This window comes from Macaca mulatta, chromosome 11 (genome assembly GCF_049350105.2).
Source record: "Macaca mulatta isolate MMU2019108-1 chromosome 11, T2T-MMU8v2.0, whole genome shotgun sequence".
NCBI classification, from domain to species: Eukaryota; Metazoa; Chordata; class Mammalia; order Primates; family Cercopithecidae; genus Macaca; species Macaca mulatta.
Genome location: NC_133416.1, coordinates 111,759,640 through 111,787,324, shown reverse-complemented (window position 1 = coordinate 111,787,324; position 27,685 = coordinate 111,759,640). Strand labels below are relative to the sequence as shown.

Below are 27,685 nucleotides of genomic sequence, written 5' to 3'. Positions count from 1 at the left end.
ATCCGCCCCATATAAATTTACTGCAGTAATTCAGAGGGAAGAGAAAATGCCTTTATTATTATTTTGAGAAATCAAAAAGAAAGCACCAAATCCATTATCTCCAGGGGAGGACTGCGACCCCCAGGGCACAGCATTGACTGCTCAAATTTCTAATTTCTTTTCTTTTTTTTTTTTTTTTCCAGACCAAGTCTCCCTCTGTCACCCAGGCTGGAGTGTAGTGGCACGATCTCAGCTCACTGCAACCTCCACCTCCCAGGTTCAAGTGATTCTCCTGCATCAGCCTCCTGAGTAGCTGGGATGACAGGTGCCTGCCACAACGCCCAGCTAATTTTTGTATTTTTAGTAGAGACACAGTTTTGCCATGTTGGCCAGGCTGATCTCGAACTCCTGGCCTCAGGTGGTCCACCTGCCTCGTCCTCCCCAAGTGCTGGGATTACAGGCGTAAGCCACCATGCCCTGCCCAAATTTCTGATTTCTACAATGGCAAAATACATTTTCTCCCTTACCCTCCTCTCTCCCTATCCACCAATTTTTTTATTTTGATATGGGATACAGTCTCCATAGTTTACATTTTTCTCAGTTATCCTTAACTATGCTCATTATTTTCTGAGAAATTAGCCTACACAGTACAGTTGACCAATACTTTCTCTACAGCCAGAAGGTTCTCATCAAAAATTCCATGTATGAGCATTAATTAGTTCTTTTCAGGTATTTCTTTCTTTTTTTTTTTTTAGAGACAGGGTCTCTCTCTGTTGCCCAGGCTGGAGTGCAGTGATTCAACCATAGCTCACTGCAGCCTCAAACTCCTGGGCTCCAGCCGTCCTCCCGTCTCAGCCTCCCAAGTAGCCAGGACTACAGGTGTATGCCACCAGGCTTGGCTAATTTTTAAATTTTTTTTGCATAGATGGGAGTCTTGCTATGTTGCCCAGGCTAGTCTTGAATTCCTAGGATCCTCCCACCTTGGCCTCCCGAGTAGCTGGGACTATAGGTGCACACCTCCATGCCCTGCTTCAGATACATCATTACCGGTGTACCAAATCATCATTACCAAAAACAGTGAAGGGAACAATATAATAATCAGCTCCTTGACTGGAAGGAATCTGTTAGTTACCAGGGCAGGGGAGATGGGTAAGGGAAGAGGCAGGAAGAGGTGAAAAAAGTATACAGTGACTTCAGTAACTGTCGTCAGGTCTCATGATGCCACTGATAGATAAAGTACATCAGGCAGGATCTGACCAAATGTGTTAATATCCCTCAACTTATACTCCTGGACTCCTGTTAAGACTCTGAGCCAAGTCCAGGGATGAGAAGGATGGGAGGGGGTTGGGGAGAAACACCATATTTCTCTGCAAAACAATTTAAAAGCATAAAAAGCTAGAAGAGACCACTAGTCTCCTCCCCTATCAGGAGCAAATGGAAACACAAAATATGACATGTTACCAACAATGCCTGTCGTGCTAGTATAAAAAGTAAGCCTAGAAAACTACTGAATGACACAGTTTGGATGGTTTGCCCCTCCAAATCTCATGTGGAAATGGGACCTCTACTGTTGGGCATGGGCCTAGTGGGAGGTGTTTGCGTCATGGGGGCGGATCCCTCATGAATGGCTTGGTGCTGTCCTCTTGGTAAGGAGTGAGTTCTCACACTGAGAGTTTATGTGGGATCTGGTTGTTTAAAAGACCCTGGCACCTCCTCCCCCTCTCTCTTGCTCACTCTCTCACCATGTGACACCCCGGCTCCCCTTCACCTTCTGCCATGACCGGAGGCTTCCTGAGGCCTCACCTGAAGCTCAGCAGATGCTGGTGCCATGCTTGTACAGCCTGCAGAACCATGAGCCAATCAAACTTCTTTCCTCTACAAATTGCCCAGTCTCAGGTATCCCTTTATAGCAACACAAATGGACTAACACACTGGTTATCACTGTCCCCTGTCCAGCCAACACCCCTCTGGCATGAGGATGACTCAGAGATTTAGTGCAATCATCAACTACTCTTTAGGGGAACAACCCTTGGGGGTCCTAAAATGTCCTAAATGGGAACTTACATCTCCCTTTACCACCTGCACTGCCACTGGATCTAAAGGGTTAATGTTTTGAATAGGTAACGAAGCCACACGGTATGAAAACCAAGAGACACTAAAAGGTTTATACAGTGAAAAATTGGTCTTCCCCACTATCCCCACCCTACCCAGGCAACAACTGCCTACTCACTAGTATTTCTAGAACACACACTATGTGCTGGACACTGGGGTTCCAGGTCCTAGACTATTTTGCATAATCACTGATACCAGTTTCATGTGTGTCTCTCCCAAAATAGCCTGTGCTTTTTACATTGTTATGAAGTTGGATCACACAGTATTTGTCCTTGTGTGTCTGGCTGATTTCACTTAGCATCATGTCTTCAAGGTTCACCCATGTTGTAGCATGTGTCAAAATGTTCTTTCATTTTAAGCCTGAATAGCAGTCCATTGTATGTTTATATTACACTTGGTTTATCCATTCACCCCTCGATGGACACCTGAGTTGCTTTCACCTTTTGGCTATTGTGAATAATGCCACTATGAACATAGGTGTACAAATATCCGTTCAAGTCCCTGCTTTTAGTTCTTTTGGGTATATACCCAAGAAGTAGAATTCTGGACCACACGATAATTCTGTGTTTAATTTTGGGGGGAACTGCCATACCATTTCCCACAGTGGCTATATGTGGATTATTTCTAAAATGTTAGCATATCTTCCACGATGTTCAACACTACCATTTAAAAGCATGCCTCACTCTTCTCAATTGAGGAAAGACGAAGTTAGTTGCTTATCATAACTTGGTCCTACACATCCAAGATGCTGAAAATGAAATAGTGGACATGAAAGTTGCTATAAAGTAAAATGCAGTATCATTCAGTTATTACTTCTGGTACAGCAACTGGTAACTGACAGTCTTTTTGAGATGGAGTCTCACTCTGTCTCCCAGGCTGGAGTGCAGTGGCACAATCTCAGCTCACTGCAACCTCCATCTCCCGGGTTCAAGCAATTTTCCCTACCTCAGCCTCCTGAGTAACTGGGATTACAGGCACCTGCCACCACGCCTAACTAATAACAATCTTTACTCCTAAGACACTTCTTTCCCCTCCAGATCAGCTGACCTGAAGTAATTTGCACTGCCCTTTTCTCATTTGTTTTCCCAATTTCCCCATGAGGTGGAGCAAAGCAAGAGTGCCTCTAAAATTCAGACAAATTCATTCAAAGTAAATATCCTATCCCCAACAGGGTGATTTGAAAGCAAGAGGCGATGCCAAAACTCTATTTCAGAATATCCACTAGCCTACCACAGACATTTAAAAAATGTTAGAGTACTGCTTCCTAATACTCAGGCAAGGAAGCTAAAGGAATTAAAAAGAAAACACCACCGTTATTTTGTTATAGTGAAAAGAAAAAGCTGCACTGAGATGACTATGCAAGCCAAACACAGACCACGTTTCATGAAAAGGGTCTTGCAGGCTCTGAGAAGAAATACCCCACAAAAGGGATGTGAAGCCAGACTGTCATTTAAGATGTCAACTTCACTGACACATGATGAATCACTTTGTTGTTTACATCACTCCGTGGAGGTCACCTCAAGGATTTTTGCATCTCCAGAGCAAAGCCAAAGACTCTCAATTAATCACAAAAGAAGGACAGCATGATCAGAGCACATGAAAGCTTTTAAAATGTGTGTGTGTGTGCGTGTGTGTGTGATTCTGTGTGTGATATGTGTCATGTTCTAACCCTTACTCTTACAAGCTGGTGTGCTGGATACTTCAGGGATGCCGCGTCATCTTCTAAGAGTCATTTGAAAAGTTCTGTCACTGGCTCTTTGCTTTTGCTATCAAAACACTACCGATGAAAAAGCATCTTCTGACCTGACCCCAAACTTAACTCAAGAAGCAAAATCTTAGAGAGGAAGCTCCATTTCCACCTCACCCCTTCACTTCAATTCACACACGATCAGGTAAGACCACGTAAGAAATGCGAGCTGTTTGAGGGCATCAAAATGCTCCCTGGCTCACCTTGGACTGTCTGGAGCCTTTGCCTCCAGCCCTCATTAATTTTGTAATTAGAGAGGATGGAGCCGCGGCTTTCCCAGACTGAACCCTGCGGTTTCACCCATCTGCAGGTTTCCCTTGTGGTCTTTGACATGTAATCAATCGTTCTGATTCTGCTGAGGCACGAATCTACGACAAGATCACCCAGGTGAGGGTGGAGGAGTACAGGAGAGCGACCTCCCGTCACTGGGGATCTGCCCTTGTGGCCCAATGGTTCGAGGTTCCTGTCTCTCGCACACATAAACACTCTCTCTGACTTTCATTCTTTCTTTACAAAAAATATGCCTCTCCCCAAAAAGTGGCCTGCCAGAGCTATCGATTAAAGTGAAGATAAGATTAACAGGTCTAGGAATTGATGGTTCTTAGCTAAAAATAATGACTTTTCCTAAATCTGAGACACTACCTATATTCTTTTTTATGGCTCCCAAATTACAATTTAAAAAATTTTAAATATACATCAATTTAAAAGTAGGCTTTATTCATTCATTTTATTTATGACTTTTTGTCCTGTACAATCAGCCTCCATATTCATGCGTTCCACATTCATGGGTTCCACATTCATGGGTTCAACCAACCTCAGATGGAAAATATTCAGAAAAAAATTCCATAAAGTTCCAAAAGCAAAACTTGAATTTGCTGCACAACAAGTACTACACTGAATCACACAAATGACGTGATGTATAGGCACTGTATTAAGTATTTTAAGTAATCTAGAGATTAAAGTATAGGGGAGGAGGTACATAAGTTATATGCAAATAAATACTAATACACCATTTTAGGGCTGGGTATGTGGCTCACACTTGTAATCCCAGCACTTCGGGAGACTGAAGTGGGAGGATTGCTTGAGCTCACAAGTTCGAGACCAGTCGGGAAACGTAGTGAGACCCTGTCTCTAAAGAAAAGAAAAAACAAATACTACTACACTATTTTATATAGGGACTTGAGCATTGTGGATTTCAGTATCCATAAGAGGTCTAGAACCAATCCTCCAAGGATACCAAGGGACGACTGTATTTAGATAACTATTAAAAGTCTGAAAAGATAACCAAAGTCTTTCAGTCTATGCTTCACTGTGAATTATGCCACTGTGGCTGACAATTCTGCGGGTGTGAGCTGTATCCCTCCTCAGTGCTAAGGGTCCTAACATGTCCTGGTTTTCTCAGTCCCTTCCACAATTTAGCTCCTCCATCTTTCTTACAAGCATTTTATAATCCCACTGTTCAGCCATCCTACTTTCAGGAAACAATCCCTATTTTAAATATTTCATCTTATTATCCCCATACCAACACTTGTAGTTTTTCATCCATGTCCCCCTACTTTTAATTCAGGAAATACAGCAGTTGTATTTGTAATAAATGCTAAAAAACATAATAAAAATAAATGCTAACTACTAGGTGTGGTGCATTATCTTATTAAAGCCTCCCAAGGAAGTACCAATATTATCCCCATTTTTCAGTTGCAGAGACACAGAAGTGAAGTAACGTGCCCAAGGTCACACAGCAGGCAAGTGCTGGAACCAGGAATAAACACTGTGGCTGTGGTGCTCCAAAGTCTGGACCCTGTGCTAACACAGGAAAAAAGTGAAGAGTGGAGTTATCAAGCTACTTGTGGGTAGAGGGAAGAACGGCTAGCAGATATATAGATAACTTTTTGCTTTCAAAATTCTGTTGCCTAGCTCTGCAATTTGCTAGCTATGTAGCCTTGGGCAACACTTCTCTGGGCATGACAATTATTTTGGCCTCAGTGTCTTCATCTGTAAAATGAGGAGAATAAGTGTGACTGCTTTATAGGATTGCTGTGTGGATTCAATGAGTTGGCATATGTTGAGTGCAGACACCATGTGTGAAATACAAGAAGTGCTATGTAAGTGTGAGCTTTCATTGTTATTATTGCTTGGCCTTTCTAGGCCTCAATTACTCAAAAATCAACACTTCTCAAAATAAAGATAGTAAATTTCTGTGTCTCACTGCCAGATGTTATAATACTGAACTAGAATATGCATTGGCAATTGGGGAAACTGATCTGAAATATCAAGTCACTTGGCCAATTAACCTATATTGTTTACACAAATCAGCCTTGGTTTTTTCCATGAAGGAGATTACAATCTGGTGGAGGAAAGAAATTTAAGTGGATTTTAATAGGATGTGGGCTATAGAAAATGTTGAAAAAAGGTATGGATGGGCAAAGTTCAAAAATATATATTCTCTTTAACATTCTTCATAACTTTAGGCGGAATATAATGACTTCCTCCCAAAGAATACAGCATGGAAAGAGTGGGAAAGAGCAATTTTACCACGGAAAAACTCAACAAACACTACTTAGCCAAGAGACCAACGTCAACTTCAACAGTGATAACTCATGTTGAGAGGGTGAGGCACCCTTGATAGGATGAGATAAGAACAGATCCTCACCTCTCTGGTCTTTCTCCTGAAATCCCCAAACCACAGTCAATTCATGAGAAAAACATGAGAAAAATCCCAATTGAGGAATGTCCTACAAAACATCTGACCAACACCCCTCAAAATGGGCAAGATCACCAGAAATAAGGAATGTCTGAGAAACTGCCACAGCCACATGCCCAAGGAGACATGACAACTAAACACAATGTGATCTCTTGTATGGAATTCCAGAATAAGAAAAGAACATTAGGTAAAAACTAAGAAAATCAGAGTAAAATATGGTCTTCAGTTAATAATAATGTATCAATATCAGTTCATTAGTCATGACAAACGTACCACACTAATGTAAGACGTTAATAACAGTGGGTGGCTCACACCTGGAATCCCAGCACTGTGGGAGCCTGAGGTAGGAGGATTGCTTGAGCTCAGGAGTTCAAGACCAGCCTGGGCAACATAGCAAGACCTCATCTCTACTAAAAATAAAAAAATTAGCCAGACATGGTGGTACGCACCTGTGGTCCCAGTCATTCAGGAGACTGAGGTGTGAGGATCACTAGAGCTCGGGACTTTGAGGCTGTTGTGAGCTATGACAGCATCACTGCACTCCAGCCTAGGGAACAGAGTGAGAGACCCTGGTTCCCAAAAAAAAAAAAAAAAAAAAAAAAAAAAAAAAGGCAGGTACTGGGAGGAATAGATGAAAACTGAATTATTTGTATTATTTTCACAACTTTTCTCGAATACTAAACCTATTCCAAATTAAAAATGCATCAAAAGGGTTTTTTAAAATTCTATTGAACAGCCACTCAACCAGGCAGCGCATAAATCCATCTCCAGTGTTCTAATGTTCTTGTGAGTGGTGCGGGTTGGTGAAGTTAAGTAACTTGCCCGTCATCCCACTGATAGAAGGCAGGGCCAAGATTCCAACCCAGGTCATTGGACCTCAGAGCCCACCCTGTTAACTCCTTGGCCTCACTACCCACAGTTATACCTGTGGGTATAGCCACATGCTGGGTATCTCAAGGCCAATGCTAATTCAATGCTGGGCACCTGCCTGGTCAGCTGTTTCTATGGACACCAGCCCACCATCTTAGGTTCTGCTGTTTTAGCTCTTCTGTATCTTAGAACCACAATCCCAATCCAAGATGACAACTCCCCAAGTTGATGGATGATTGAAGCCTGTTATCTGAGCTCTTCATTTTCCATCTCATTCCAGAGTGACATGATAATGGAAACCCTGAGCTAGAATATTTTCAGCAACTAACCCTTTTTGTTCCACACACCTGCGTGCAATGTGGTATGTAACCAGAGGGCAGCCATGGACATGCCTGAACGTGACAGTGAAGGAATTGTTTCCTAACAGCTTCTAGAATGCTTCCCTTGGGAGCTAAAGTTATTAGGACTGCTGCCTCTGACTCAAACTGAATTTTTCAGAGATCAAGGATCTTAAGGTACAGATGCTAGTGCTGCAAAACTATCCCTTCAGCCATCAAACATGTTCCAGGCACAGAGAAGTGGGCCTGGAGGAACAGACAGATGAACTGGACAGGGAAGCTCTTTCAAAGGAACACACAACCACCAGGGGAGATGGGACATAAACACCACTGCCATCACAGTAATAACCACCATCTTCTATCTGCCTCGCTCTGTGCCAAGTGTTTTATACATATTCTCCTAAAAGCCCTGTGAGGTTGTTGTTGGTATCTCCACTTTATAGAAGAGAAAAGCAAGGCAGAGCAATGAAAAGATAGGCAGAGCCAAGTTGAGCACAGTTCTGACCCGATCCAAAATCCAGACTCCTCCCGATCAAAGGAAGAGAGTGAGACATGCTACCATGGGCTGATGTGGATGACATGGAAGAACAGTGAAGCAAAGGTGTGCACAATTTACACAAGTGCATCACATGGACAAGTGAGGCCTGAGATTCTGCACTGCTGACATCTAAAAACTGTGGTGCTGATACTGCTGGTCCTATGACCACACATTGAGTAGGAAGTCTTTACCATGCAACGATGGGCATCAACTCATGGGCAGTTCTGTATGAAGAAGAAGTTGGCCTCACTAGACTTAAATACTGGATCTATGACATCAATACCAGACTTAAAGTAAATTAAGTGGTCATAGTTTGTCCTGAAAGGGTTTGAGCAAATACTATTTCTCATGAGCTCCAAGGCATCATTTCTCAGCCTTTATGAGCCCTCATCCCGAAGATACTTTCCCAGTCCATCATTTTCATGTCCCTGTCAGGCAAGAAGGCTTGTCCAGCTTTGCTGTCTGTATTTTGTATGGAAAAAAACCAGCAAAGTGAATTGATATGTTTTATCAAATTACAGTCTCGCCCTCATTTCTAATGCATATCCCCTCTGTATGTTGCTGATGTACCATTGAAAACAGCTGAACTAATAGATGTCCTAGAGGAAAGTAAATGTTATATAATAAAAAGGATTGTCCTTCACAATCCACTGTATATGGGACTCTAGAATGAATCTGCTTTTTAATCACATTGAATCCAGAGCTATGATCTCTTTCGTATGTCTATGCATAAATACATGTATAAATTGAATTTTCTATAGTGCCACAAATGAATACATGATACTGTTTAGGAAATAATGCCCTGGTTTATAACTCCGAGGTTAGCTCTGGTTAAATGAATGTCATCACAAACAAACACTGCAATGTACTTTCTGACCCATTCTGCCCTCCCCTTCTGCTCGGTGTACCCATATGGATTCAATTTTAGCAGACATTGAGCCACCTTGGCAATGGGAGAGGAGAAGATATTTGCAAATACCTCTATTCCACAATGTAAGGTTTATGTTCCTTGAGGTAAGCAACATTCCACATTGCCTGTGGAATGCAGCACGGTCAAAGAGTCAGTGTGAGATCTGGCCCTGAGGTCTAAGGACCTCATTGGGATGCACAGATTAGAACTCCCAGACATTAAGACCAGATTATTCTAAAACAGTTTGCAGTTAAAACCCAGTGCATGGCAGTGCATGAGGCACTAAGGACGGACACTCCGCTGAAAGGTCCCCAGAACAAGCTACCATCTGAACAGGAAGACAGCGTCAGACCTCAATGTCTACAGACTTGACCTACCATTCCCATTCCTTCCACCCTGAAATCCAGGAGCACGAGGGTATCTCTATGAGAATGGCAAGGACGGAGCCCCTACACCATAACAGACTCCAAACGGTGGGTAAGGCCTAGGGAAGAAGGATCAGAAGGCATAAGTACAATCTTTTCACATTTACAAGTTTTCTTACAACATGAAGAAACAGCTCCACAAGGAGTGATTTTACAACCCCATATGATGTCATCTTCTAGCCAGAATCTTTGCCACAGGGGTTTCACAGAAATATAAATGTGTCAGGCTCTACCATAATTAGCTGCTTTTTAAAAAATGTATAATTCACATCTTAAATTGCCTAATGGAGATGGGGTTGGTATAGCTAATCAGAAACTTGGCTTCTGTAAAGGAAGAATAATTGAGCCTCTTAATAAGATGAAATAAAAAGATTTCTAGCCCTTACGTTCTGGTGCTTAATAAATCAGTATGCAAATGAAAATAATCAAAACAAAAGCTCCCAAGAAATCAGCCCACACATGCATTATGCTCTTCAGTCTGGCAGTCTGGAGATTAGCAGAGCTTCAAGGCCATGCACCATTCACACCAGAAACCAAGCAGCACCGATACGGATTACACGACGAATCCTTCCTTCCTGGGAGGAAACACTAAAGAGGACAGTGGCTTCTCCCACCCTCTCAGTGGGATCAACTGAAATCCATCCACCTGGCCACCTTCAGGTATGTGTTTGTAATGTGATAAGAATGAATTCAAAAGGCACTAAGCAAAAAGTTCGGTGAAATGGAAATCACTACATGGGAACCGTGAACAGCAAGTGACTAGCCACAACTTGGAAGAATATTGCTGGGAAATTGTCCTCGCTCTATTTCCCCGGTTCTGAGGGAAGAAGGAGGAAGAGGCTAAGTCATGAGAACTGCTAGAGAAACCACCGACGGTTTCAGGATCAAGGTCTTCATTTGTGGCCCATATATACGCTGTCAAAGGAAATGGAAATGAGGGATAGAGTCCTTGGTATTCATTCTGTTACTCTCCTTCCTTAGTCAAAGCCATATTCTGAACTAAGAAACCAAATTTATCACTGAAATATGTCATTTTGCTAAATACATTTATTTATCCATAAAACTTTATATCACTATTACACTGACAATGTTGAAGGAAAAAAAGAACTCAGTTATTTCAATATGAATCTTTCCAAAGGCTTAAGAAAACCACATTTTAGTTTTCCCTTTCTCTATTAAAATGTATCTCTACTAACCCAAGATCTTTCTTTCCTTATAAGTAACTTTAATTTCATTAAAAGGATTTGGGGATGGGGGTAAATTTTAAGTTTCATTCTAAAGAAATGCCTTCAATTTCCCAGCCTCAGCCCAATCCAATGGAAATTTATGTTAACAGGATGTGAGCTACAGCCAAAAAGACTTATTCCAGAAAAGCTGCCTGTGTCTGTCTCTCTCTGAACATCCATTGGCTGAGGCCATTTCAGAGTGCCTTCTTTTCATTGCTTATTGATTGGCACTTGCAACCAGCTCCTACGTTTCCACTGTCCCTGACAAGTGATAATGATCCATGAACCATCTAAGAACCCAAGTGTCTTCTGGGAGCACAATTTGGAAGAAAGTGTGCTGAGCAGAATCATTATCATGTGAAGAATCTTTCCACTCATTTATTTACTGATTTATTTATTCATTTTTTTAGTTGTCAAGTCCAGGTTAAGGAGGGAGTGGCAGGAAACAAAAGAACCATCAAAATAAGCCTTGAAAAGTCTCCATTTTAGTAATCATCTCTATCTCATACATTTCACCTGGTCACATTTTCAGGCTCAGAAGAAATTAAACTTACAAGTTCTTCTCCAGGTGCTTCACAAAATGCCAGTGTTTTCAGACTTGATGCCAGCAACCAAGATAAATTATGGCCAAGTACAAAACAACAAAGGAATCCATGACTCTGGGAACACCTGATCATGTTTACAAGTTCATTACACTTCTTCCTATTCTTCCCAACCCAGGACTCCTTGGCTTCCTCAAGTCTTGGTCAGGAATCCAAAGGGATGACAATCAAGTATACAACCAACTATGGCATGATGTGATGAGTGCAGCCATGGAGGCAGGTTCAAAATACCATGGAAATTCATAAAACAGAGTGATGGAATCTGTTGAGGGTATAGGGGTTTGAGTAATTGGGAGCTGATCAAGAAAACAGACTTGGAAGCAAGGCATGGTTGTGCATGCCTGTAGCCCCAGCTACTCAGGAGGCTGAGGTAGGAGGTTTGCTTGAGTCCAGGAGTTCAAGACTAGCCTGGGCAACATCGTGAGAACCCATCTCTAAAAAGAAATAAAAAGAAAAAAGATTTGGCAGTAACACACAACAGTACTTAAACAGGATTGCATGAGACAGAAGTCCCTCATAGCAGGGGACCATCCAGAGGGTTATGGTGGGTGTGGGGGCCACTGTCTGGGGGGGGGAGGGGAATTGTAGGGGATGATATAGCTCAGGAGCATTGTAGGATCGTTGGGTCAGTGAGCAGTCTTACATTTTATAACCATAAGGCTCTGTCTTACCAATGGCTGGCACATGGTGGGTACGGTTCTGTGGGGTATGCAAAGTAGGCAGGCCCTGAATGGCTAGAAATCTGCTTGTTTTGGCTAGTTTTAAAACAAATGGATGTGTAAAAATTTGAGCTTGGGAAGGGGTGTGGAGAGCTTCTGGGCTGGTGAACACACAAGTGGTGGGAGGGTGGCATGCCTGGAGAAGGCATGGACACTCTGCACCCCTCCCCCACCTTGCCCTATGTACCTCTGCGTCAGAGTGTTCCTTGGTATTCTTTGTAATAAACTCGTAAACATTTTAAAAATTGAGTTTGGAACCTACAGATTTTTGAGACTGTTAGGTACAGTCTGGTGTGAAGAAACAACCTAGGAACCAATACACAGTGGCCATCTTCGGCTCATTTTTATAATGGGGGTGGGAGTGGGAATCATCATGAGGGTGCTGTGAACTAGACCTTGGAGTGAAACTTTGCCAGTCAAAAGGGAGAGGGAAGGCACTCTAGGCAGAGAGGACAGCAAACATGAAGGTTCAGACACCACGACATGGGCAACTTCAAGTCATGCTGTTGATGGCAACAAGACAGGGACATGAAAGCCGATTCATGGGGCTGGAAGCCAGGGTGTGAGGGAAAGAGGAGGTGGGAGAAGAGGACAGACAGAGATGAGACCAACACATGATGTGGGGATTAAGAGCACCAGTTTTGGAGCACAGCTGCCCAGAGCCCAATCCTGGTTTCATCGCTTTTTAATAGGAGCCACTGGGCAAGTGACTTAATCCCTCTAGCCTCCATTTCCTTCACTGTAAAAAAGAGTTACAAACAATGCCTATAAGGATGCCACATATTCTAACTGTTAGCAAACAACCATAGCATGGTCTGGTCTTGGATCCCATGCCAAGGAAGGCTGACTCCATGCCATTGACAGTAATGGGAAGAAGGTACTATGTGTAACAGAGTGACTGGGCCAGGTCAGTGCTGGGAGAACATGCACAGGATGGAGAAGAGGCAGGGGGCAAGAAAACCAGAAGACTACTGCACTAGTCCTAGCAAGGGACACTACAGGCCTGAATTAGAACAGTAACAGAAGGGAAGAAATGAATAAGAGGAATTCCCAAGAGAGATCTCAGGCAGAATCCACAGGGACTGAAAAGAAGAAAGAATGAGGGAAAGAAAAAATAAATCAACAATGACTTCAATCTTTCTTTGCAGAATTTTCCCATCCTTTGTCTCCATATCACTTTATCTTTTTTTTTTCCTCTCTCTTCTTTTCTTTGGACACAGGATCTCCCTCTCTTGCCACAATCATAGCTCACTGCTGCCTCAAACTCCTGGGCTCAAGCAATCCTCTTGCCTCTCAAGTACCTGGGAGTACAGACATGGACCACAATGCCTGGCTAATTTTTTAATTTTTTGTAAAGACAAGGTCCCACTATGTTGCCCAGGCTGGTCTCAAACTCCTGGCCTCAGGTGACCCTACCACCTCAGCCTCCCAAAGTGTTGGGATTACAGGCATGAGCCACCATGCCCACCCACCACATCACCTAATCTTTAAAGACAAATACCATGGTAGAAAGAAGGAAGGCCACTGTCTTTGAGTGATTCTTCTCCTAGGAGGAAAATGTCACTTTCTGATACAGTATTTTAGAAAGGAGAAGGGAAGAGATGAAGGTAAGTGTGGCTGACGGAAAACATGAAAGCTGGCTGCAGCTCCACTAAATTAGCCTCACTGGGATTTATACCGAGAGAGTGGCATCCGGCTTCCCCAACACCTTAATGAGCCTTAAATCCACGTGAAATTTCAATGAACCACCTCTATCCTGAAAAGCTCTTGTGAAACATCTAAATCGTGAATCAGGGTCTACAGCATGAATCCATTTATATACTCAAAGTGCTTCTAAACCAAAAGAAACTTGGCTCCCACCACCTTCATAAGGCCACAGATTTTGAACTTACCATATTTTGGAAACCCCAAAGGTGAATCAGGAGGCTGGATATCCAGACTGTAGCTTTAAGAAGAATTCCACGGAGATTCAAGGCATCTTCACAAAAGTGAGTGGAAAGAATACAACAAAATGAAGCAAGTGCTTAACCTACATTTCAAGATAGCTAGACTTTTTTCTTCCTTCCGTCACCTTTTTCTGTAGTATGTCAATGAAGCTGCCAAGTGGATTTACTAAGACTTTATGCTCTAGTCTCCCTAAACTGTCAGTGTCCTCACCAGCTTTAAGATCCATTTCCACCACACAGGAGCTTATTGTAGGACTCTAGTTACATTGCCAACCTCTGGGTATAAAAAGGTCTCAAGACAGGGACAGAGGTAAATCATGCAATAGAACAAAGCACAAGCTAACATGGGCTAAAATGGAGAATAAGGGGACCAAATAAGAAGTGAGGACGTGGAGGAATCTATAGGCTAACACCAGAAATGATGATGGTCATGATGATTATAATGATGGTGGTGGTGGTGGTGGTAGTGATAACTAACATTTATTGAGCATTTAACTCTTAGATAGATACTGCAAGTCATCCCCAATATCCCACCTCTCTTTCTTATACAGTAATAGTGCTTTGAGACAGAGTCTCGCTCTGTCTCCCAGGCTCAAGTATAATGGCGCAATCTCAGCTAACAGCAACCTCCACCTCCCGGGTTCAAGAGATTCTTGTGCCTCAGTCTCCCAATTGGCTGGGATTACAGGCGTGTGCCACAATGCCCGACGAATTTTTTGTATTTTCAGTAGAGATGAGGTTTCACTATGTTGGCCAGGCTGGTCTCAAACTCCTGTCTTCAAGTGATCCACCCACCTCAGCCTCCCAAAGTGTTGGGATTACAGGCATGAGCCACTGCACCCGGCCTGTAATCATGCTTTTTAGCTGGACATCCAGCTAAAGACTAAAATTTCCCCACCTCACTTGTGAATAATGTGATCACATGATTCAGCTTTGGCCCATGAGACGAGACAGTGCTGTGAGTAACTTTTCGGCCATATTGTTAAGGGAAAGAGGCATGCCTTCCATATCCCCTTTTCCCTTATTGGCTGCAATGCAGAAATGATGGCAGGAACTGGAGCAGCCACCTTGGACCAGGAGCTGGAAGGCATATATTGAAGATGGCAAAGCAACAAGCTATAGGAGGCTGGGTCTCTGATCATTGTGAAACCTGCAGAACCGTTCCTAGGCCATCTGCTCTGACCATGTATCACAGAGAAATCAATTTACATCTTTTTAAAGTCAACATTATTTGGGGTCTCTCTGTCAAAGCAGCTGAATTCATAAAACAAGTACTGGGCTACATGTTTTACATACATGATCTTATTTAATCCACACACAGCCCTGTAAAAGAACCAAGAGAGTCAAGTCACTTGTCTGAGCTCTCAAAATAAGTGGCAGGGCCAGGGATGGAAAAAGGCAGCCAGATTCCAGAGGTTAGAATACAATGTCTCCCTGTCACATAACAAGTTGACCTAAACCAAGGAAGGAATCTAATAACCCCCAAAAATGTATGCCAGACCTAACAATCTCACCAGCAAAGAGTAAGTAGGCACAACTCCTTAGTTACTCTGGTCTCCAGGTGCTCAATTTGCCCTCATCTCCTTCCCCAGCCTCAGGGAAGCTCAGGTAGAGATTTTCCACCTCTCTATTTAAATTGCATTTCCTTCACAGGGTCCGCCTGAGCACTAAGGTAAAATGAGAAAGCTGTGGACACAGCTATTTCTTGATGGCAGCCAGCTTTCTCTACACTAGACTGAGGTCCTACTTGCCAAGCAGTGTGTTCATTGAATCTCTACATTTCTTTATTCTTCTCACCTCCCTTCCAAAAAGTAAGGCTGCCCTCAGTGGATTCAGTGGTATGGCACAACTCAGAAAGAATTGCAAAGTCAGTCCTGGGGACATAGCAGCACAAGGAAATACTGTCAAGTGCATTGGATCGAAAATGGCCAGGTCATCCCTCTTCTTTCCCAGGGTTTTAAAATCAGAAATAACTAAAAGTCTTGATAGCACCTAGAGCAAAAAGTGAATTTAAAACTCTCTCTATTTGAACACCAAAGGAAAAACAGCACAGTCCAGTGCACTCACTAGCTCTTCTTATAACCTGACAACATCTTGGAAAACTCCTCCAGGTCTCTTTTTCCACATCTAAATAGTGGCAGGTGGAAGAACAGCACTGGCCACCCGGTCCCCAAGCTGCAGGGGGGCCCAGTGAACTCATGATGGTTCTACTGAACACAGTTGTTGTTGAACAATTTCTTCCTACCTTTGCAAATGAAGAGTGAATTAAAGGAGGTTTCATTTTCTCGCCAGTTTCATTGAAATGTTACTATGTGTGCTGCTATAAAGACACATGCACACATATGTTTATTGCAGCACTATTCACAATAGCAAAGACTTGGAATCAACCCAAATGTCCATCAGTGACAGACTGGATTAAGAAAATGTGGCACATATACACCATGGAATACTATGCCAACATAAAAAAGGATGAGTTCGTGTCCTTTGTAGGGACATGGATGCAGCTGGAAACCATCATTCTCAGCAAACTATCACAAGAACAGAAAACCAAACACCACATGTTCTCACTCATAGGTGGGAATTGAACAACGAGATCACTTGGACACAGGAATGGGAACATCATACACCGGGGCCTATTGTGGGGAGGGGGGAGTGGGGAGGGATAGCATTAGGAGATATACCTAATGTAAATGACGAGTTAATGGGTACAGCACACCAACATGGCACATGTATACATATGTAACAAACCTGCACATTGTACACATGTACGCTAGAACTTAAAGTAGAATAATAATTTAAAAAAAAAAAAAAAAGAGAGAAATGTTACTATGTGATTGGGCACCTAAAGAAAAATCTGCTTTGGAGTGTCAAGGCCTGCCAGAAATGATCTGGAGGCAAAGAAGCCTATAGCTTTTGAATCTTCTTGCTCACAGCTGGGCTATGCCATCTCCCAGATGAAGCTGGCTCAAGTTTACTTGAAGATACACTTACCTGAAAGGGTGTTGCGATGGTTAGGTGGGGCACATGCTTGTTTGGTATACAGAACGTGCTCAGTAAATACTAGCTAAAATTACTAGTGTTATCATGGACATAACCATCATCATCTGGGACATACCTGTGTGAAGCTATTAACACCCTGTGGAAAATCAAGGTTTATCATCTGATATGGTTTGGATCTGTGTCCCCACCCAAATCTCATCTCCACTTGTAATCCCCACATGTCAAGGGAGGAACCTGGTGGGAGGTGACTGGATCATGGGGCTTGTTTCCCCCATACTGTTCTCATGATAATGAGTGAGGTCTATGAGATCTGATGGTTGTAAAGTGTGGTACTTCCTCCCTTACTCTCTCTCTTGCTGCCATGTAAGACGTGCCTTGCTTCCCTTTCATCTTCCACCATGATTGTAAGTTTCCTGAGTCCTCCCCAGCCATGCAGAACTGTGAGTCAATTAAACTTCTTTTCTTTATAAATTACTCAGTCTCAGATAGTTCTTTACAGCAGTGTGAAAACAGACTAATACATCATCTTTTCTAATAAAGCACTAAGTTGGGGGTGGTGGGTAGCTTTCTAAGGAAACAAAACAACAAAGGGTAAGTCTTAACTAATTCAATAAACACAGATGAACTAACAGGCTCAGAGCTAGGTGCTATCTCTACCCTCAAGGTTCTCAGAAGTATACAGAAGGCCCACATCTGTGGGGAGGGAAGAGAGAGAGAGAGAGAGAGAGAAGGATGGTCTCAGAGGGCCTCACAGAATAGGTAGCCTAGAATTGAGTCATAAAGGATCTGTAGTTTCTCAGGCAAGAGAAGAGATCTCTGCCCAAGGTCAGAAAGGCAGACAGCAGCCAGAGACAAAAGACCTCCTGTGACACTCCATGAGGCTGGAAATGTACCCTATCGGTCAAGGTAGCCATGTATATTAATCCACTCAGGCTGCCATAATAAAGTACCACAGACTGGGTGGCCTAAACAACAAAGTTATTTTCTCACAGTTCCGGAGGCTGGAAGATAAGGTGTTGGCAGGTCAGGTCTGGTTTCTCCTGAGGCCTCTCTCCTTGGCTTGCAGACGGCCACCTTCTTGCTGTGCCCATCAGTCAGACTGGATTAGCGTCCACCCTAATGACCCCATTTTACCTTAATCACCTTTTTAAAGGCCCTATATAACTCTGAATAAAGTCACATTCTGAGACATTGGGGGTTAGGAATTCGTGGCGAGACACAATTCAACTCGTTACACCATGAAAGAACTGGTGGGAGGAGAGCCATTTTAGAAAGAGTGCCATGTGGTGCTGAGGAGAATGGAATTTGGGAGGGGAGACTAGAGGCAGTCAGGCCGCTGAGGACCCAGGAAGGAGAACATAGAGGCCTCGACAACCCGGGAGAAAAGAGGACAAGGTATGTCTTGCTGGGGTTGGGCCATCTTGCTCAAGACTCAACCCCTTGTTATTCACTGCAAATCCCTGCCATCCCCTGTGGGGAGGAGTCCACTTGTCTGTGTGGGTTCTCAGAACAACCCTTCCCTGGCGGGGCCTGATCACACACTCCCAAAACTTGCCAGGGTTCTCAGAACCCCCAGAGGATAAACATTTCTACCTGAGGAGCAGAAATAAAAACAAGACTTGCAGTGGGTTGAGAACACGAGTCCAAGGCCTGAGAGTCAACTCTTCAGAGTGGAAGAACTGGCGCTCTGGTGCCCCCACTGGCCCATCAAGCCCCCTCTAACAAGCACCCCTCACAAATAAAGCCCCAGCAGGAAGCCCATTAACACCTCACAGGGGCAAACCTCAGGCCTGGAGGAGAAACTTCAAAAGACATCCCAGCAGCACAACATGCCAGAAGGGCCATCAATCAAGAACACCATCCCAGGAAGTAGCCGGCTGAACTGGGGAAAAGAGTCAGGCACATAAATTAAATGTCCCTCAGCCCCTATATGGAGCTCAATTTATTGCGATAGAGGCCAACTGGGCTCCTTAAGTTTAAAAAGGATCAAGGCCTCTATAAACAGTATGTAGAACTACCTTCCATGGAACAAAAACACCAAGAGAAATTCTCCCTTCTTTTCTTTTCTTTTTTTTTTTTTAAAAGAAAATGATCCATTTGTGAAAATAATTCCCATGACACTGAACTCTTTGCCTCAAGTGTTACATAAAAGTCAACTCATTGGTCAACCCTTAAAAAAAAAAAAAAATAAGTCAGATACAACTACCAATTTGCCTTTCTGATTTGTTGAAATTAATTTCAGAATAGGATTTTCTCCTAAGTGGGGTGGCCTGCCGAAAAGACGTGCTAAAAACCTAAAATCTAATTCGTGCTAAAATTAGCTGAAAATCTGAATAACTGTTTATAGGCTCGACACTCTTTCTCCTCCCACCACCCCCCTACACATACAAACGTTTCCCACCAACCCTTGAACTGCAAAAAACAGCTTGGTAAAAATCAGCAAAGATGCAAATAAGGGCTATGTGAGAAACTTTACGATTTCTCAGGAGACTGTTAGTTGTGTAATACCAAAAGGCATCACATATCTTATTTCCACAGAAACCCTCCAATGGCCAATATTTGGTTTTCCTTTTTTTGTTAACTATCTAATCTCTTTGCCCCTAATAATAATCAAAACAGCACTTACTACATCCCAGGCCTTTGCTGAGTACTTTGCAAATCTTTACTCTCACATCATTCTAATAGTAATTCTCTCAGGTAAATACTGTTGTTATTCCCATTTTATAAAGAGGAAAGCTGAGGCTCAGGGAGATTAAGTAATTTGTCCCAAGTTACACAGGTAGAGAACAGCAAAATGGAAATCCAAACCCAAGTTTGTCAGACCTGAATCCCATGCTCTTAATCATGAATTTTAATGGTCGTCCTCATGCTAATTCAAAAGATGATGGAATCCTCTGCTTCCCAACTGGACTTTCAGTAAAATATATTTAGAAAGTGTTTGGCATTTAAACTTACTTAAGGTTCAAAAAGTGATTCTGAAGAGTATACACTGTGAGGTTTAAAAATATCTCTTAAGAATTAGGAGCAGTGGTTCATGCTTGTAATCCCAGCACTTTGGGAGGCTGAGGCAGGAGGATCGCTTGAGGCCACAAGTCCGAGGATCACTTGAACCCAGGAGTTGAAGGCTGCAGTGAACTATGATCATGACACTGCATTCCAGCCTGTGTAACTGAGACTGCCTCTTAAAAAAGAAAGAAAGAAAGAAAGAAAGAAAGAAAGAAAGAAAGAAAGAAAAGAAAAGAAAAAAAAGAAAAAGAAAAGAGAAAAGGAAAGAATTTCATTGGATACCTTACTTAATAAATTACAGTCATAAGATTTTATCTTTTTTCTAGATTGTCGTTTCTTCCCTCTTTTTCTGTTTAATAATACATGCACTTACACTATGCCGAGTTATGCAAACCATGAAATCCAACTCTAGAACTTGGGTTTATAAAAACAAATCAAAGTGTTACAATGGTTGCATGCTTTGCTCTGTTCACAGAGATGAGAACCAAAACAAAATAAAAATAGGTATGTGTCAAGGAAGAATTTGACTTAAAATTTAGGAAAACACCCTGCACCCCAGACTGCAGGTTCCTTGAGGTCAGAGATCCTGTCTTATTTGACTTTTTATCCCCAAAACCCAGGACAGAACTGGCACCTAACAGGTGCTTGATAGCCATTTGCCAAAATGGAGGATGGATGGATGGATGGATGGATGGATGGATGGATGGATGGATGGATGGATGTGGGGAAAAGAAAGAGATCAGCCTGTTACTGTGTCTATATAGAAAGAAGTAGACATAAGAGACTCCATTTTGTTCTGTATTTGAGATGCTGTTAATCTGTGACCCTACCCCCAACCTTGTCCTTGCAAGAGACATGTGCTGTGGTAACTCAAGGTTTAATGGATTTTGGGCGTGCAGGGTGTGTCTTTGTTCCTAGAAAAGCTAGGTATTGTCCAAGGTTTATCCCCATGTGATAGGATGAAACAATGCTGCTAAAAGGTTTATCTCTAGGCACAGGATTTTCCTTTAAACTTATTCATGTCACAGAGATCCTTGTTCTTATGTCTTACTGCTGATTTCCTCCCTAAAAACGATCCTATTGTCCTGCCACTCCCTGATCTTTAAGATGGTAAAGATAATTATCTGTAAATACTAAGGGAACTCAGAGACCGGTGCCGGCGTGGGTCCTCTGTAAGCTGAGCGCCGGTCCCCTGGGCCCCCGCTTGTCTTTCTCTATACTTTGTCTCTGTGTCTTATTTCTTTTCTCAAGTCTCTCATTCCACCTAACGAGAAACACCCACAGGTGTGGAGGGGCAGGCCACCCCTTCAGATGGATGCATGAGTGCATGGGTAGAAGGGTAGGTGAGTGGATGGATGAATGGAAGGAGGGATGGAAAATGGATGGTAAAGTGGACAAGTAGATGAATGGATGGATGGAAGGATGCTCATACCAATGGTTAAATACTGAAATTCTGTCAAGAACTCATTCCCCATAAGTGTCTATGTCTGTTTTCTGGCTGGATATGTATTTTTAAACAGTCCATCCTAGATTAGGATAAATGAATGAACTAGCTGCAAAGCCCACTAGCTCTTTAAGGGTCAAATGCAGGCCACTACTGAACTGTTGCCTTACCCAGGACAGGCAGACAAACGCTAGCAACTGTACACTCCACAATTGCCCATTTAACAAACATGGTGAATGCAAATAATTTTTCTGGAAGTCTGCCCTATCTGTTGGCACCAAAACCTATTTATAATCCTCTCCATGTGTCCTTCCTATTCTCAAGTCACTGTGGTGGGAAGTAACATTTATTCGCAAGAAAAATACTTTGGGTCACTAACAAATCCATAAAACAAGCCTTGCTGCAGCACCGTATGACTCCAATTGAGAGGCAAAAAAAGAAAATGAAAATATCTGGCTTTCCTGAACACTGCAGCTTTGAGGTTGCCGATCAGAGCTTCTGTCTTTCACCCCAGCAAACACAGGGAGACAGGGACTTCTAAAGACAGGCTTTGTGGATAGGGTGAGGTGAAACCCACGTGAAATTCCAGAAAACCCTTCTTCAAAGTGCCTAGGCACTGCAGAGTTCCCAGAAGACTAAAAAGCAGAAAGAAAACTTATAAACAAATAATTTTCCACATTTAACACAGAGAGGGATAACAGGTAAACAACCAGCAAAAATGCTGAGTAAACGCCAGTGTTCCAACAAGCAACAAAATATTCCTTTTACAGTAAGGGTGAGACTGCTCTGTGGTTTTACAAAAGCATTTTTACATAAAATAGTATTTCACTTGAGAAAACTAAGGAAAGGAATGTGAAGACTCCATTTCACAAACAAGGGAACCAAGGCTCACTCTCTAAGGTTCAATGACTTGCTGAAGGTCACAGAACCAGGAAGTGGAAATGGACAGGTTTCCTGATTTGGAGTTTTTTTCATCCTTCTCTGATATATTTCTCTTTGCTCAACAAAAACATATGAGGCCGCAGGTTGAGTGCCAGGTTATACCCAGGTAGATTCCAAGCTGGGAACAGATCCCATCTATATGACGCTTCCAGATGGGATTTAAGGATTGGAGCCAGAATTCAAGTTGGCTTCCCTCACTCCAAAGCATGTGGGTCCTCCAGGAAGCGATAAGAATTCTCCCAGTATTAAGCCAGCCAGAGGAGGAGGGACAGAGACAGAGACGAGAAACCCCACCCACACATCTGGAAACCGACAGGAAACTGAATGTGGACTCTCACCACTCCATCTTAAAGCCATCTCAGAGATAAGTTTCTGCATCTGAAGGCAAATCCTATGGTGGCCTGAACAGATATAATCTGGTTGTCTTTAGTACCATGAAGAGTGCCTTTTTAAGAAGCAAATTCTCCATTTCTAATTATCAAGCATCACAGCTTCTCTTATTAGACTATTATTTTCTAATTGTTCCCCTTTCCTACCCCACCAATCCCAACAAACTTGATGTGAACAGAGCCCAAATCAAGCATGAAAAAATGATCAGACTGAAATCCTCAAGTCTCTATACCACACCACCATTTTGCCTTTATCAAGGATGATGAGAAAAAATAAAACCCATTCTACAGACATCCCCAAATGTGGCTGAGGATCCAAAACATTACAGAAGGAGCCTTTCAAAATGATGCAATAGGGCCAGGTGCAGTGGTTCACACCTGTAATCCCAGCACTTTGGGAGGCTGAGTCAGGAGGAGTGCCTGAGGCCAGGAGTTCAAGATCAGCCCAGGCAACATAGCGAGACCACCACCCCCCACCCCCCGACCAAGTCTACAAAAATATTGAAAAAAAAAGATAGAAAAATAAAATAAAATGATGGAACATAGGGCCCGGCTCTGGAGATTCGGATGAGTGGGTGGTCTAGGGGCACCCAGGTATCTGATGCTCATGCTGGGATTATTTTAAAGTACACCAGGTAATTCTGATGGTCAGCCTGCCTGAGAATCCTACACCAATACACGTACATACATCTACATCAGGCAAAAGGCTGTCTTAAAAGCTCGGACCTCCACATGTAGACCCACTAAGTGCCAAACACAAAGTGAGGTATTTTCTACGCGCCATACAATCTCCTATAGTCCTTACAACATCTGCAAGGGTGGCACACGGATGCCCATTTTACAGATTAAAAACAACACGGCTCAGTGAGATTATACTGATTTTCCCAAGTTTATGCAGCTAAGGATGTTTGAATTTCTAGGCTTTCCCAGGAAGTTCGCTCTGTGCTCCTAAACTGCATAGAAAAATCCCCTTCTGAGAAAAAGAGCCAAAGCAAATACTAAAATACAGAGATAAATGTATTGGAGAAGCTGGTGCCGGCATAAGGAATATCTTGATTTAATTTCATATTCTTGATTAATATAACTGGGAAAGAAATGCTAGTGGAAACAGACATCCCAATTTTATAAGCTCCAGGAGAGTCTAATTTTCCGGGCACAGAGAGGGTGATAAGATCCTGTCTGAGATTTCACCACCAAGCAGGAACTAGGCCAATGTCATTAGCCTGTAGTTCAGCCTGCTCCAGCCTGGGTGACCCATTCAGCAGACACGAGCGGGGATAAAGGCAGAAAATGCCCACTGGCAGGGAAACAAGATATGACTCACCAGGCTGGGGACAGAAGAGGCCCATTTCAATCGAACAGTGGGGTACACTCAAATCAACTTTCCCTCAGTGGGCATAGAATCAAAGAATCACTGTGGGATTCCCAGAGGAGAGTGAAGTACTTTGACGCCCTTATGCAGGACACCTCCATCCAGCCCTCATTCTCTCAGCAGGATACCATTTCTTCCCAGGATGTTTTGGGGCAGAAGCCAGATGCAGTCACCTTCCTGGAATTAGGTCAGAGCTAAGCATCAGGAGAGCTAGCTCTCCATGACCACCTCACTCACTCAGTGTATTCTTGAGCAAGTCATTTCACTTTGGGCCCGAGTTTATAAAATAAAGAGGTAAAACGAGATCATCTTTGAATTCCTTGCCATCTCTGACAATATACGAAACCAAGATCCACGGTCGCAACCAGGCTGACCAGACAAAGTCTGCAGGAAGATTTAATCCCAAAATGCAGACCATAAAGAAGGCAGAAAAACCAACCTGCGTGTAATCATATTCACCCAGGCTCACCTGTTGCAGATATGCATTGCAGAAAAGCACGCAGATAAGGAGAAAATAGTTATATGGGAAGGGAAAAGGTGGAGACCCAGAGAAGAAGAATGTTCACCTTCAAAGTCCCACCAGGGTAGACTTGAATACAATGGCAAATCTCCAAACCTTCCTTTGGATCTCCAAGTCATTCATCTACAAATATGTATTGAGCAACTTCACTGGGAGACAGGACACTGAGATCAGCTATTATCCTTATCCTTATTATGATTACTATTTAATTAGGGCAGCTGGGGAAATAAAGACATGTCTAATTAAGTGATGCTCAGATTCCCTAAATAGATTTTTTAAATCCACCATTAAGATTCAGAATATGTTCTATTCTTTCCCACTGGACTCACATATTCCAAAGGAACATCAGGCAGTCGACTTTAAAACAAAAGGACCACAAGCCTCCAGGGCCAGAGAACAGAAGGGGTAGCTGCACACGCCACCAGCTGCAGACTGTCTGACTTCCTGAGCAGATACAAGCAAAGGCCAAGTGCCCTCAGGGGAATTCAAAAACGCCTGCCACCCCCCCTCCCATGCTGTGAGCCTGGGACAGATTTAGTTCCAGCCACAGAACACTTCACTGCACCAGCTTGATGTGCAGGGCTTATCCTGAACACGGCTAGGATCATGCCCCAGGAAAAAGATCCTATGAATGAACAAAATTAAGCTATCCTAAGAATCCCCTTCAACAAGTACTTTGGAATTTCAGATGCTGGAACAACCTATCCTATAGTAGACTAAGAGGTTTGGGGTTTTTGTTGTTGTGTTTTTAAAAAGGGTTACACAAGTGGCTAAGTAGCAGCAGCAGTGGTGCTCCTCCTGACCACTACCCATGTACTAACCCACCCTTCTTATACTAACAACTGCTGCTCCTACTGGGCAAACTAATCACTAACGATTCGTCCTACTGCCTCTCACTGAATGCACCCACGCCCATTCCTTTAGGCTTAAAAAGCATTTACTTCTCCATTAGCTTGTGTGGCATGTAAGATCCTGAGAGATGAGCAGAGCAGGTGCCATTGGGCCCATTGGACAGATGCAGAAACTAATGCTCAGTAGTTCACAGACTTTCCTGAAGCCTCCCAGCCGATAAGCAGTGAACTAGTTTTGCTACCTCATCCCTTACTGCCTGTAGCATGTGTGTGCAGAAAGACAACAGACACCTTTGATCAGTTCTGACACCAGCAACTAGGAATGAAGCTGACACATAAGGAACACAGGGCTCCTGCACCCCGTTCCCTGACGGAGTCCCAGTCCCTTGCACAGCTGTGCCTCCTAAATTAAACACATGCACTCTCCATAAGTAGTTTCCTAGGAAAACCAGGAAACCAGGTTGTCCTTTAGGAATCAACTCTGCACCTGCAGAAAAGCCTTCAACAAAACCAACTGTGAAGGCTCTGCCGAAACAGTTCTCAGAACAGCTGCCCTGGTCCTGCCACAGCACAAGAAATCATCCCATCTTGGCAAACCCCACTCAACCATGTTTCCATGCTGCAGCCTTAGAGGAATGAAAATATCAATTTTTGAGCCAAGCAAATCTAACAGGCTATCATGCAAAATGCTGGTGTCAAATCAAGCCTCAACCAGTAATTATCCATCAAGTAGGGCCATAATAACTGGCTCCCTGGGGTCACTTCACTGGGAGGCAGGGAGGTGGTTACTAAAGAGGGAGTTGGAATTGGATAAGTGACAGCCTTAAGAGAAAGGCGTTCATCTCACTTTTCTAGATTCTTCTACAGGTTAGGGGGTTCTACCCAACCCTCTAACCAAACCTCTCCCCACTGAGGTCAAAATCCATCCTGGGGCTGACTCGAGGCATTTATGATGACGCACTGGGGCAGATCTCCATCTATCATGCTGTGCCCTCTTCTAAGTTTAAAGGAAGTTGGCTTTAGCTAATGGTCTGAAAGGTGCTTCCTTTCCCAACTGCTGTCATTAAACTAGCAAAACATTAATTTAAACTCTTACGGTAAGGGGGTTTCCTGGAAATTCCTTAAAGGAAGTCTATAATTGACAGTGTGGTTAAACGTCATACGGACAGCACAAAAATCCTAATTAAATACAATTAATGTAGGCTCAATTCCCCTTGTAGACAAACAGCACTTTTGTTCATAAGAGGTATTGTGCCATACCCCTGTTTACGGTTGGGACTATTATGAAGAAAGAAACAGACACACACACACACACACACACACACACACACACACACACACGCACCCCTCAAAAGACCAGGTCTGGGCCTCAAAGCTCATCATGACATTTGCTCCAACTCTATAATCTGATTGAAGAGAAGAAAGAGTTAAAAAAAAAAAAAAAGAAAGAAAGAAGAGAAAAGATTTTAAGAAAACAATAGTTTCTATTAAAATGCATAACACCATCTTTCAAAGATGAAAGGACTTAGTAGAAACACCATAAACCTCAGAATTACACAGTAAATTGCTTCTTTTGTTTAAGGCAAATTAATATTGGATCACAGATAAGCAATAAGCCCTCCCAATATCCCCAGATGAAGGATGCTACATTCATTATGCAGCTTGGGAGACTGCATGTTGACTATTTTGTAGAAAATGAATGAAAGGTTGGTGATAATCACCTTCCACTCAAATCCTGTCTCATTACCTGAAGTGTTTTTCCTGCAAAGTGACACACAAATGATTTTCTAGTCTTTGCTTTCTTCTCATAAGCCACCATATGCAGGGCGAGGGAAAGTCCAGGGTGTGTTAACTATGCCAGTGAATCTGCCCGGGATCTTTCTAAGTGCTTCCGGGAACACGGTGCACAGACATTATATTTGCCTAGGTCTCTATCAGAGTCCAACTGAATCTGGCACAAAGGCAACTGACAACCTCTGAATATCCCTTACTGAGCCCATATAATTAGTGAAGGAAATATAGCATGACAACATGTGTATCATCCAAAT

At 43.0% G+C, this 27,685-nt stretch overlaps 1 protein-coding gene across 2 annotated transcripts in view; it reads right to left on the bottom strand.

Moving 5' to 3' along the window:
• CHST11 (carbohydrate sulfotransferase 11) overlaps window positions 1–27,685 on the bottom strand; it is a 311,298-nt gene that overhangs the window by 214,819 nt on the left and 68,794 nt on the right.